Genomic DNA, 14,686 nt, shown 5'->3' with positions numbered 1-14,686 from the left:
GGTCATCTTATGTATGAGAAGAATTTCTGTATGAATTCCCTTGTCATGTCGTTCCATCCACCAATGGATCGTGGACATAGTGAGTGAACCACATCTTAGCTTTTTCTTTCAAAGAGAAGGGAAAACGTTTTAGCGTGACCGTGTCCTCAGACACATTGGGAAAGTGTAAAGTGGCTATTATCTCATCAATCTCTTTCATGTGTAGATATGGACTTTCAGATTCAAGTTCATGGAACTTTGGAAGGAGTTGGATCACTCCTGGATTAATATCCATATTTCCTATATTGTCTGGAAAAACCATACAAGGTGTGCTCACCTCTGCCGATTGTAAATAATCTCGTAAGGTACAAGGCGGGAGGTACATTGTGCACCTCATTCTCATCTTGAATTTCCTTAACTAAAGGTTGAGGTTGGTTTACAGGTTGATTTGCATACATCACTTCAATTGACTCTGAGGATCTCAAGTGGTGTCAAGTTTCGTGATGGATAGACAGCCCCTCAACTAATCCTCCTTCACTCAAGAGACGTAGAGTGTTATCACAGACCCACTTAGGCATGAAATACTCTGCCTTCAAATTCAAAATCTAACCTATGATCTAAGAATTGAAAACTAAAGTAAATAAGAAATCTAAAAGAGAGTTAAAACGAGGTTACCAAATAAGAGTTGTTAGGTTAGGATCCTACAAAACAGGGAATAAAGTAAGTTTCCAAAATCAACTTCAGAAAAAATCCTATCCTAAAAACCTAACAAAAAACTAAACCCTTATCTTAACCTAATTCTAATACCAATAAATCTTAGAAAAACGTAGTTGTAGTCCCTGGCAACAGCGCTAAAAACTTATTTACAACCTTAAGTGTAGGGTTGCGATGTAGTAATAATCTCGGTGAGACCGAGGTCGAATCCACATGGACTAACTTGTACATTCACTACCCAAAAAATAGAGAAACACCGACATTTAAAAACCATCAGCAATGACCTTTCCCGATGAATTTTAGCCATCGTAAGGTTTGTCAGTAAAGGGTGCATTGGCGTTGCTCGCTAACGGATTAAAATCGTCAGTGTTTCCGATGGTAAGGACGACGGTCAAAACCATCAGTGTTTCCGACGGCTAAAACCATTGGCATTTTCGATGGTAAGAGTGACAACCAAAACCGTCAGTGTTTACGACAGTTTTTAGCCATCGACAATTCTCATTAATTAAAAAAATAAAAATTAATTGAATTTGAATGATATATTTGATTTTTGATTTATTCCATATCTATTGTATAGACTTTACCTTCTCATATAGGTTGGTTCATTCAGGGCTTTGCAGAAATAGGTATATCTAGTTTTAGATGTGTGCATTCATTATCAACGCGCACATCGAAAACTAGATACACCCATTTCTCCAAAGCCCTGAACAAACCAACCTATTTGAGAAGAGAATGAAGTCTACACAATAGAAAAGGAAGAAATCAAAATCAAATATCTCATCCAAATTCCAAATATTTGGATTGGACATATGCTTTAAAAAGAAAAACAATAAAGATATAGAAGCTTTGGATATCATAGAAAGCCATGCAAAAAATTTAAAGTCATGCCAAAGCGGCAATATCTACCCCACTTAGATTTTCACATGCCTTGCTCTATCCAATGGCATCCAAATCCACATCAACAGCAAGAGGCTTCTTTTGAGCATGGGCTTGTAAAACCAATCCATGTCCATTGTTAAATCTGCTAGTCTAATAGTTGGGCTACACAACTATAAAGGAATAAAATATGTGTACATAAAATAGGTGTTTGTTTGTGTGTGTGTGTGTGGGCACCCGTGTGTTTGACATGTTATAAATGAAACTATTGTAGCCTTTAGATGGCTAATTATGGGTGGGCTGGGATCAATCAAGGGCCCCAAATCAACTGTGCTATGAAGCTTGACTCTAGCACATGTTATAATGAAGCTACTCTAGCCTTTACAAGGCTAATTTTTGCCCATCCACCACATGAAGTCTTTTAAGTATAAGACAAAAGACAATTCTAATTTTGCATAAAGGGAAAAGCAAAACGTGGGGTGATCTGGGCAATTAATCTTGTAGGCCACCACATAGATGGGCCATAGACTAAATATCCTAGTTATTGGTTGAATCCATCCAACAGAATGTTATGAGATTTGCCTGTGGAATGTGGACTGGTTCTCCTTTTTTAGTCAGCCATCATTTTCATCATTGAAGTCTAACCATCCTTTTTGTTTTTTTGGGGACAATTATTTCGATGACTGCCACAGTTTGATCACCATTCCATCTAGGTTATGGCCCACCAAATCAAAGTTCCTGATTAATACACAACATCGCAACATGTAGACCGTAGTAGATGTTTTGGAGTGCACTTCATGAAACCAAAGAAAGTACCAAAATTGAAAATATAAATGGGATAAAATGCTTGATGAGGCATGAGTTTCAGTAGCATAAATGTTTCTTCATCGTATTAGCCTGAGAAATCTAATGAATGACTCTTCATACTTATAAAAGTGTGTCTAAGGAAATGCATGAACATCTAAGCTTACCTCAGCTGTCCATGCAAATGACCAAACAGTAATGACATCCATTTTCTACTAGTTGTGTTTGAGAGGACTCTGTGAGATACTGATGTCGCTGCCTATTATACATGAAAGAAAATGCACAATCAACCTTTGAATTTCTCAAGTGGTGGAGAAAGAATTCATATGAATTTATCCAAAGTTCACCATTATTTAGTAATATTTAGTACTGGGATTGTGTATTTGATTTACATGGTGTGACACTTTTTGCCAAATTATTTTAATGCTTTAGATTGGATAACTTAACCAGTTCTTTTTTTTTTTGAGCAACATAATTAACTGCATTTTCTCATGTTTCTATTTGAATTTTTATAGGGGAGGGAATAGTGGTTATTTCAGTGACCAAAAGAAAGTGTTGGCCAGACAGTGACAAGACTTTGATAGTGAATAAAAATTATTGTATCAATACCTTGCATTTCCATCACAAAAGTTACACCCCCCAACATTGAAGTGCTAGTTTACCATCTTGAGGTTGGAAATACCCTAGAAACCTACTTGTTCAAAAAGCCAAATGTGCACAACATGGCTAGACATTTGATAGGACCGTTGTAGTACTTTGCGCCTTGTTTTTCAACATCCATGTAAGCATTTTTGTAGTACTGCTAAAGTGTTCTGAAGAACTCTTGGGACTGGGTGGCAGCTTTCCATTGACCCCTTCTTTCAGAGAATATCTGGGAAACATCATGGCATGATGATTAATAGATATTAGAGTGCTATTAATTAATTGCGACTGGCTATTGCAAGTGTTTAAGGAGATAAGAAAATGTAAACCATTTATTCCTCAATTGCCCATGGGTCTCTAATCTCCAACATTTGGTGGTGGTTTAGCAGAAAGTAAAACATAAATGTTACTAGACTATTAGATAGCGCTTGATTGTAATCAACCTATGTAATAGTCTATCACATTGCACCTGTGGGCATTTTGTGCTCTCACTTCCATCCCAAGCATAGATAAAGGAGTGGGGGTTGTGTAAGGATGGCAACCAGTGTAAAACTTATACCATAACTTCCATCAAGAGACTGACTTAGATCAGTGTAGAAGTACCTTGTTGTGGGCAGTAAAACCACCATATTGGTGTGCAAGCGTGTCACCCATTGTCTCATAAAACCCCATCAAAGCATTAGACAAAGGGGCATCTAGATCAATTTTTGGGACATCTATGAAGCCCAAGGCTTGCAGCTGATTTCCTGGAGCAACCAAACCATGGGCATATTGTGCTACATTCGTTCGATCCAAGAAGTCTATGCAATTAGTTCTAAGGACACTGCTGCTTGTCACTAGCATCACTGTTCCTGTAACACATAGGTCCACCAAAAAAGAAAGGAAGAAGAAGAAGTAGAATCAATTGACTAAGAGCAACAATAAAAAAAAGTATGTCCAAATATGGTTTTAGCTCACTGTAGTATCAGGACTAAAAGTAGAGGATGATGAATTTAACATTTTTGAATCTTTATCAAGTACTAAATAGAATTAATGCATATATGAAAACAGTTTATACCTTAAGGGAGGATGTCACGCCCCAAACTCGGAAACTAGGCTCACAAAATTCTCGATCACCGAATCCGGTGCCAACAGTCTCCGTAGTACCCCATTCTCGGCTCCCAGCATTCATACGCTATATTTTGATCCTGGGATCCTGCAAGGAGGATTTTCCAACATACTTTTATCTCGTAATAAGTATAACCACAAGTTTACCCAAATCACAAAGGCAACATCATCATCACATATCCACTAATATAAACATTTGAATACATTGCTGAAAGGAAAATACATATATCGAAATCAAAGCTCCAAAAGTCAGCTATATGATCCAAGCTCAATGCTGCTGCAACCTAACATCACCTGCACGCATCTATCGTGCATAAGCTTATAAAAAGCTTAGAGGATGGTGCAAGTGTGTGCATAAGGTGAGTGCCAAGTATTCAATACAATGTCGAAAATACTGGCAAGATCATGGATCATATGATATTAGAGTAAGTGGAAATATACTAGTAAGTCCATGAGTCATGCAATGCAGATCGGCTATGCAAATGCAAAATTATAGAGAGCCAAATATCTGATGCTGATGATGCAATGCAATATGTAAATATTGAAGAGTTACAAATACCATCAACCTCATCTAGACCATATAAGTGAAGAAAACATAGCAAGCCAAAATACCATATGCCACAGATATAATGCACTATGCGGTGCGAATGAAATGACCAAGCTGGAGTGTGAAGTCGGGATGATAGTACATAGTATCGCAGGCTATGGGGTCCATCACAAGGGACTTATATCCAAACCAGTCTCATACCTAAATTTGGATAGCCTAACTCAATGTCGTAGACTCCTGATCACAGGTTAGTCGCGCGCCCGAACCGAAATCCTTACCATTACGAAGGTACACAACAAGTAGTTGTGCACCACCAGCCCGAGTGGATAGTGAATGAATGAATGAATGAGTATGCAACTCCTGCTCAATAAGTCCACATATCAGTACTGTACATCTTTGGGATCATCACCAGGGTCTACTACACTCTAAACTAGATTGTTGCCCCATCGCGCGTAACCAGGTGAGTGGAAGAGACCTCATATCTGCCTGGCTAGTAGTCAGCTAATACTTACCCAGCATGTTAATAGCGGACCCATTTATGAGCTAGTTAATGTCGACCTACTTTTGTTTACTATGAATCGAGCGGATAAGGCCACACCCCTTCTAACTGACCATGACACAGTGGGAGATGTGGCCTATTGGTATTCGGCACTCGGGCGCTCATATATCCACTCGGTCCAGACGTTGGGGGGTCTCCTAGCCACGGAGATTTAGGAACTTTCACCCACGGACATTTAAAGTCCCCACATGCTCGAACCAAACATTTTTGGTGTCCCATCTAGCCATCCACGACATGCCTATAGAGGCACGACCCTGATGTCGCTAGGGCATACAGTAATCACAACACATAATACAAGATGCATGAATCATACAATCCAGTCATGCATCAATCCTGCACAATCTGTGTGCTCATGTGAGACAATCTCCGCCTATCAGGGAGTCTCATAACAACCTGCCCAATGACATATGCAATAGTCAACCACATCCCATAATAAACATGTAGATGATGCATATGGACATGTATCATAATGCTATGTTGTCACATACTCATAGTCGATATCAACAATTGGCACCGATAATCACATTGATAATCGACCTATACAATCAGCATCAATAATCGACCTATACAATCGGCCTGATAATTGGCCTCGACAATTGGCCTCGGCTATGAGACCTATATCATAGCCCGTACTATTCCTTACGCTTCTGCGGTCCTCTTGGTTGAATTCTAGTGACCCGCGATGCCTAGATAGCAGTTGCGTGTGACCCTTAGTCATATATCGTATTATAGAGTCACCTCGACCTGAGACTTGTACCCTTGCGAACGTGCCGTCACCACGGTTCCGACACTGCATCTCGTGCACTGAGGTGATACCCATGCTAGGAGATGTGGGCCCGCATTCAATTCGAGAAAAAATGCCACACATTTGCTAAACCCAAGAGAATGTCTCATCAATCAAGTACACATCAATCAATCAATCAAATCAAGTCAAGTACAAGTAACCATCCCCCTCTTACACCATCCTTACCTAAAGTCAACTCTCTCTCTCTCTCCACCCATCCCTCTCTCACCGAAAATTCAACCTAACCCATCCCTTACACCCATCCCATCTCTTTTCATCCATCACTTTTCTCTCTCTCATTATCTCTTTTCACTCTCAAGCTTCCAAGGGAGTAATTGTCCATGACCTTCCAAAGGAGAGGAGAGAAGCTAGTGTGGCCCACCTTCCTACCACCCAATTCCACCCTCCATGCCTTATGTCAACCATTAGATCACATTCTTTGGAGCTATAGAACACGTTGATGGAAGAAGGAATAAGAGATCTTGAGGTGGGTGATCAACTGTTGATTTTTTTATTTGAGGGACCACTTGTTGTGGGACTCATTTTGATGCATGTGTTGTAATCTATGAGGGGCCCGTAGTGGTGGGGTCCCTCCATCACACCACATCTCTCTCTCTCTCTCTCTCCCTCTCTTTCATTTTTTTTATGATGATGAGACCTTGTGGCCCACCCGGATGGACCCCACCATGAAGTATGTATTTTACCCATGCCGTCCACTAAGTAGGCCCACATAGGTGGTGAAATTCAACCACAGTGTGAGTGTGGAGGTGTCTGGACGCTACAACAAGTAGCGTCCCAACTTTTAAATGGGGGAGTGTGGGACCCACGACTGGCCCCACCCATGAAGCATGTATTTAATCCACACTGTCCACTCAATCTCTCAGCTCATTTTAGTCCTTAAGCGAAAAAAATGAAGTCAATCCAAATCTCCAAGGGGCCACATCATAGAAAATAATGATATTTACTGTTAAAGTCTGTTAGGGCCCACTTTAATGTTTCTACATACCAAAACATATTGAATATTGGGCTTGTTAGACCCATCATGAGCCATAGAACTTAGCCGGTGGACTAAATTGTCCTGATGTGGACCCCACATATGAAATTCCTTAGAAAAATAAAAAAAAAGTGTTTAACAACCTTGGACGCTGTTGTTGCCAGCATCCAGAGGACGCTGCAGCAAGCAGCGTCCTAGTACTTGGAAACGGGCAGGGTCAGTGGGCCTCACCTCAGGCCCTACCGTAATGCGTGTTGATCATCAACACTATGCATTTGATGGGTCCCCTTTGGAAATTGGGATCCCCCAAAAATCAGCCACTCATGGGACTCAGGTGGTCCACACTTCAAAGTAACAGGGGTTAAATGTCTACCATTGAAACCCTTTTTGGGTCCCAGAAGTTTTAGATATATATGATATCTGTTTTTCCTCTTTATTCAGGTCTTTGTGAACTTATAAACATATTGGATGGAAAAAATCAACGTTTTGGTGGACCCCGCATGGGACCTACCTACAGTGGAAATGGATTGGCTGGGCTACCACGCATAGCGAGCTCTGTAGGCTGGTGTGATGTATGTGTCTTGTACACACCGTCCGTCCATTTTTCTTTTTGGACATGGACCCCCCTCTTCACGTGGCCCACCTGGATGATGTGTTGTACATCCACACCATCCATCCGTGGGCCCCCTCATGATACATGTGTTTATTCCAGCCATCCATCTGTTTAGATGATGGTGGGTGAGGCCACCATGATATATGTATTTTATCCCTGCTACCCACCCATTTGGCACACGTGTGGGGCTCACCCCACACATGTTTCATGTGTGGGGCCCACCCCACACATGTTGCACATGTGGGATGGGAGCCACCTTGATGTATGTAATCTATATGCACACCGTCCATCTGCTTATGGACGGTAGGGCTCCCTATTGTGTATGTGTTTTATACACACCGTCCGTCAGCGTTTGGGGTGCACCATGATGAATGTGTTCCAACCATGTTGTCCATTTATTTTATAGGATGAGGCCCACCTTAATGTATGCGTTATACATCAGCACAGTCTATTTGGATGGTGGGGACCACCTTGATATATGTGTTGTATATCCATGCTGCTTATCTAGTGGGCCCATTTGGAGGTGTAGGCCCACCTACTATATGTGTAGGGCCACCTTGATGTATTTGTGGCCCATTCCGTTAAGGCCCACCTTGATTTGTTTGTGGCCCATTTGAAATGTGTAGGGCCCACCTTAATGTAATGAAATTATGGCCCATTGTGATGTATTTTTGACCCATTTAGTAAGGCCCATTGTGATGTATTTCTGGCCCAATTGGTAAGGCTTAATGAGACGTATTTTTCGGCCCATATATTACGGCCCATTTGTCATATATGGGGCCCATGTATTGCAGCCCATTGTGATGTACATGAGGTCCATGAGCAAGGCCCAATGTGAAGCATATGTAGTCCTTGAATGAGGCCCATTGCGATGTATATTAGGCCTTTGTGTGAGGCCATGGGCCCACTTTATATTTGGCCCTATGTGGGCCACTACTTGGGAGCAATGTTAGTTGAATGTCCACATTGATGGGCAATGATGGTTTAATGTCCACATTGTGATCTTCCCTTGGGCCCTTTGTTGGGCCGATTCCGATTGTCAAGGCCGATTCCGATTGTTGAGGTCGATCATCGAGGCCAATTCTGATTATCAAGGTCGATTCTGATTATTGAGGCTGATTCTGATTGTCGAGGCCAATTCCAATTATCAAGGCCGATTTCGATTGTCGAGGCTGATTCCGATTGTCAAGGTCGATTCCGATTGTTGAGGATGATTCAGATTGTTGAGGCCGATTCTGATTATCAAGGTCAATTCTGATTATTGAGGTCGATTCTGATTATCGAGGTCGATTTCGATTGTCAAGGCTGATTCTGATTGTTGAGGCCAATCATCAAGGCCGATTCCGATTGTCAAGGCCGATTCTGATTATTGAGGCCGATTTCGATTGTCGAGGTTGATTTCGATTGTTGATGCCAATTATGATTGTCGAGCCGATTCTGATTATCGAGGCCGATTCTGATTGTCAAGACCGATTCGGGTTGTTGAGGCCGATCATCGAGACTGATTCTGATTATCGAGGCCAATTCTGATTGCAAGGCCGATTCCTATTGTCGAGGGCTAATGTAATGTATATGAGGCCCGTATTTAAGGCTCATTGTGATGTGTATTTAGCCTATGTTGATGGCACAATGTAATGTATATGAGGCCTATGTAATGAGTCCCATTGTGGTGCATGTGAGGGACAGGCGATGAAGCCCATTGTGATATACATTAGGCTCATGTGAGAGGCCCACCGTGATGTGTATTAAGCTCTTGAGTGAGGCCCATGGTGTTGTATATTAAGCCCTTGTGCGAGGTCATGTGTCCATTATATGTTAGGCTCTATGTGGGTCATTCCTTGGGGGAAATGTTAGTAAAATGTCTACATTGTCGAGGCCGATTGTTGATGCCGGTTATTGATACCGATTATAAGTATGTGACAGCATAGCACCATAAAACATGCCCATACGCATCATCTGCATGTTTATTATGAGATGTGGTTAACCATTGCATATGTCATTGGACAGGTTGTTATGAGACTCCCTAATAGGCAGAGGTTATTTCTCATGAGCGCACGGTATGCGCAAGATTGATGCATGACTGGATTGTTATTGTACGACTCATGCATCTTGCATTTTGTGTTGTAATTACTGTACACCCTAGCGACATCAGAGTTGTAGCCTCCACAGGCATATCGTGGATGGCCAAATGGGACACCAGAAATATGTTATTAGCATCAGGCTACCATAAATGGCCCTAGGTGAAAATTCATAAACCTCCGAGGCCAAAAGACACCCCAACGTCGAGACTGAGTGGATATATGAGTGCATGAGGGCCGTATGCCAGTAGGCCGCATCTCCCACTATTTCATGGTCTGTTGGGAGGGGGTGTGACCTTACCCGTGAAAGGGTAGGGTGCATAGCTAGGCTGAGTTTGACCAGCTCGTGATTTGGTTCGTTATCGATGTGCCAGGTAGATATTGGCTGACTACTGACGAGGCGGATAATGAGGTCTCTTCCACTTGCATGGTTGCACATCTAATGGGTGACAATTGCATGTAGAGTGTACTAGACCCCGGTGATGATCCCAGAGATGTACAGTACTGATTTGTGGAGTAATTGTAAACTTATCCATTCACTATCCACTCGGGCTAGTGGTGCGCAACTATTTGTTTCGTGTACCTTCGCAATGGCCAGGATTTCGGTTGGGACGTGCGACTAACCTGAGATCAGGAGTTTACTACATTGAGTTTGATTATCTAAATTAGGTATGTGACTAGTTTGGATAGAAGTCCCTTGTGATGAACCCCATAGCCTGCAATACTACGTACTATCATCTCGACTTCACACTTATGCATGGTCATTTGCACCACATATTGCATTACATCCTCGATATCTAATACTTGACTCTTTATGACTACTCATTTGCATAGCTGATTTGTATTGCGTACTCTGATATTGTATGACTCATGAACTTGTCAGTATTTTTGCTTACTCCAATATCGTATGATTCATGATCTTACCAGTATTTTCGATATTATATGATTATGGCATTTTATTGAATACTTGACACTTATCTTATGCATACACTTACACCACCCTCTAAGCTTTCTATAAGCTTATGAATGATAGATGCATGCAGGCGATGTTAGGTTGTAACAGCATAGAAGTTGGAGCATGTAGTTGACTTCTGGAGCTTTGATTTTAACATATGTATTTCCCTTTCAGCATTGTATTCAAATGTGTATATTAGTGGATATATGATGATGTTGCCTTTGTGATATGGGTAAACTTGTGGTTATGCTTATTATGAGTAAATGTACATTGAAAAATTCTCCTTGTAGGATCTTAGCATCGGAATCTAGCATATGGACACTAGGAGCCAAGAATGGGGTAATACGGAGGCTATCGACACCAGATTTGGTGATCGGAAATTTTGTGAGCCTGGTTTTCGAGTTTGGGGCGTGACATCAGCAATCAGAATCGGCCTCGACAATCAGTCTCAATAATCGAAATCAACCTCGACAATTGAAATCGACCTCGACAATCGGAATCGGCCTCAACAATCAGAATCGGCCTCGACAATTGAAATCGGCCTCAACAATCAGAATTAGCCTCGATAATCGGAATCGGCCTCGATAATTGGAATCGGCCTTGACAATTGGAATCGATAATTGACCTAATAAATGGCCTAAGGGAAGGTCACTATGTGGACATTTAACTATCATCGCCCATCAATGTGGACATTTTAACCATCATTGCTCCCATGAGTGGCCCTCATGGAGCCAAATGTATAGTGGGCTCATGGCCTCACATAATGGCCCAATATACATCATCTTGGGCCTCTCTCAAGGACCTAATACAGATCATGATGGGCCTCACTTATGGGCTACATATCTATCACATTAGGCCTCGCTCATGGACCTCATGTACATCATGATGGGCTGCAATACATGGGCCCCATATATGTCAAATGGGCCACAATATATGGGCCAGAAAATACATCTCATTGAGCCTTACCAAATGGGCTAGAAATACATCACATTAGGCCTTACCAAATTGGCCGGAAATACATCACAATGGGCCTTACCAAATGGGCCGAAAATACAACACTATGGGACGCTCACACGGGCTTAACACTCATCACTCTGGGCCGATTACATGGGCCCAACACACAACACTATGGGCCACTCACACAAGCCTAACACACATTACTATGAGCCCCATCATATGGGCCCAACACACATCACTATGGACCGCATCACATGGGACCAACACACATCACTATGGGCCTCATTATATGGGCCCAACACATCACTATGGGCCACATCACATGGGCCTCATCATATGGGGGCTTCAAATACAAACTAGGTGTGCCCCATCACATGGGCCAAAAGTACAAATAGGTGGGCCCCGCACATGGGGCAAAAATACATCATGATAGGCCTCATGGATGGGCTGCACCAATGGGCCATAAATAAGCAACAGGTGGGCCTTGCACATGGGCCTAAAACATATCACAATGGGCCTTACCCATAGGCCACGAATATATCACAATGGGCCTTGCCCATGTGCCTCAGATTCAAACAGGTGGGCCCCATCATATGTGCTTTAAATACAAGGCAGGTGGGCCCTATCACATGGGCCTCAAATACAAGGCAGAAAGGCCCCATGGATGGGCCGCACCAATGGGCCTCAAGTAGGCTTGGACCACACCAAAAATCATTTCAATAGTTAGTGGTGTAACATGTGTATCACTATCCACTATCAATCCATGGGGCACACGGCCCGCTAACGATGATGAGCACTGTCCAAACATTGTCCAGGTAAATCAACACCATCCAAACATTATCCATGCAAATCAACACCATCCAAACATCATCTATGTAAATTAGCACCATCCAAACATTTCCCATGTAAATCAGCACCATCCAAACATTTGACAGCACCGTTTAAACGCTGTCCAGCACTTTCAAACATAATCTGTATGGTGTGGATCTAGTCCATACATCACAGTGGGTTTCCACAGATGGATGGATGATACGAACATTAAAGTGGGCCATTGCATAGATAGTGCAGATGCGACATGCATCCTGGTGGGGCTATACATGGCACCGTCCAGATGGACGATGCAGATAAAACACATACATATATGGTGGGTCCCATGGAACTTGTTGACGTCTCACGTCAGTTGAATGACTGGAGTGAGATACACTAGCCAATCCCCTTTTCTTAGCAGGTGCGTCCCACGTGGGGCCCACCATATATATATATATAATATTATTATTATTATTTTATTTATTTATTTTTTGTATTATAGTTCTGCAATGTCCAGCGTCCAGTAATGGACGGCTAGATGAAAATTCATATGTCTAGTGGGTTTCACAAGAACCGCCCAAAGGGACGGTGCAGATATACAACAAATGCATGAACGTGGGTCCCACCTACCCACACATGTTGCACGTGTGGGGTGGGCCCACGATTCAAGCAGCTGGACGGTGTGTGTAAGACACACATCAAGGTGGATTTCCACCGTCCACTAGATGGCATGGAATGAAACATATACATCGTGTTGGGCTCCCACCTATCCAGTTCATGGACGGTGTAGATGGTGGGACCCACCACACTTGCTGATGTCATAACAGTGGGACTCACAGAGCTTGGTGGTTTCAATACACCAACTGGTGTGAGGTACCCAGCCAATCCATTTCCCCTTTCAAGTGAGCCTCACCGTCCAGATAAAACCCATAAATCATGGTGGTCCTCACGTAGGACGGCATGGACACACCATGCATCAGGGTGTGGTCAACGACAACGTGCCCACTAGCTCAGGATCATACCGATATTTGTATTTTTCCTTCATCAGATCTATCCCAAAAAAATGGGCAGCAACATGGTGGGCCTCAAGATCGGATGGTGAGGATAATATATCAAGCTAGGCCATGCTATCAAGGAAAAGAGAGGGAAAGAGAGAGAGAGAGAGAGAGAGAGAGAGAGAGAGAGAGAGGGAGGGACCCCGCCACTATGGGCCCTCCCTAAACAATGCATACATCAAGATGGGTCCCACCATATGTGGGCCCTACATCAAAATCAAATACTATGAACACTCACCTTTGATCTCCTCTTCCTTCTTCCGCTTATAGCCTCTACAGCTCCAAGGGATCGATTTCAACGGTCAAGATGATCTTTGGATGGTGGAGATGGTAGGTAGGAAGGTGGGCCACACCAAGCTTCTCCTCTCATGGAGCATGGACATTGGACTCTCATGGGGTTGCTTGGGAGTAATGAGGGAGAGATGAGAGAAGGAGTAATGTAAGAGAAGTGATGGGAGAGAGGAATGGGTGAAAAGTGATGGAATGATGGGTGTACTTGACATGTATGTGTTATAAGAGCGAGAGTTGACTTTGGGGATGCTCTTGTACTTAACATGATAGGATGAAGTACTTGACATTTGATGTGATTGATGAGACATTCTCTCTTGGGATTAGAAAAAGCGGTGCTTTCCTCAAACTGAATGCGGGCTCACATCTCCTGACTCGGGTATCGCATCGGCGTACGAGACCTGGCGTCGGAACTGCAGCGACGGTGGTCACAAGGGTACAAATCTCGAGTCATGCTGACTCAGGAATATGGGATACGACTCAGGGTCACATGCAACTGCTGATAATAGATCGCAGGTCACCATAATTGGACCGAGAGGACTGCGGACGCGTACTGAACGAAACGGGCTAGGATACCGGTCTTATAGCTCTCTCCACCTAATAAAAATTTCATGCTCGAAATTTACAGAATAGACAATGGAAGATGAAACATCATCAATTATATATGACAAGGCACAATTAATCTACGAAAAGATGAAGATAACGCTCTCTAATCTCAACCTTGCCCTCCCAAGGCGCATCATCAACACTATAACGATCCTCGAATTCTGGATCAGAAACGATCAAAACCAGAATACCTTATAGCCTCACCATCTCATCAATGACTAATCTAATAAGATGGTCCTAATGCCTGGTCGTGCGAATTGTCAGCGACTCCTGATGACTGAGGGTCTTGCTGAGCTATATAAAACTTGCGCTAGGCCTGCT

At 42.7% G+C, this 14,686-nt stretch overlaps 1 pseudogene; it reads right to left on the bottom strand.

Annotated features, from left to right (window-relative positions):
- Nucleotides 1–3,003: 3,003 nt before the first annotated feature.
- Nucleotides 3,004–14,686, bottom strand: part of LOC131250644 (phosphoinositide phosphatase SAC3-like) — a 74,128-nt pseudogene continuing 62,445 nt past the window's right edge.

This window comes from Magnolia sinica, chromosome 7 (assembly GCF_029962835.1).
Source record: "Magnolia sinica isolate HGM2019 chromosome 7, MsV1, whole genome shotgun sequence".
NCBI classification, from domain to species: domain Eukaryota; kingdom Viridiplantae; phylum Streptophyta; class Magnoliopsida; order Magnoliales; family Magnoliaceae; genus Magnolia; species Magnolia sinica.
The sequence above is the reverse complement of the archived record's forward strand: the minus strand, read 5'-3'. Positions and strand labels throughout refer to the sequence as shown.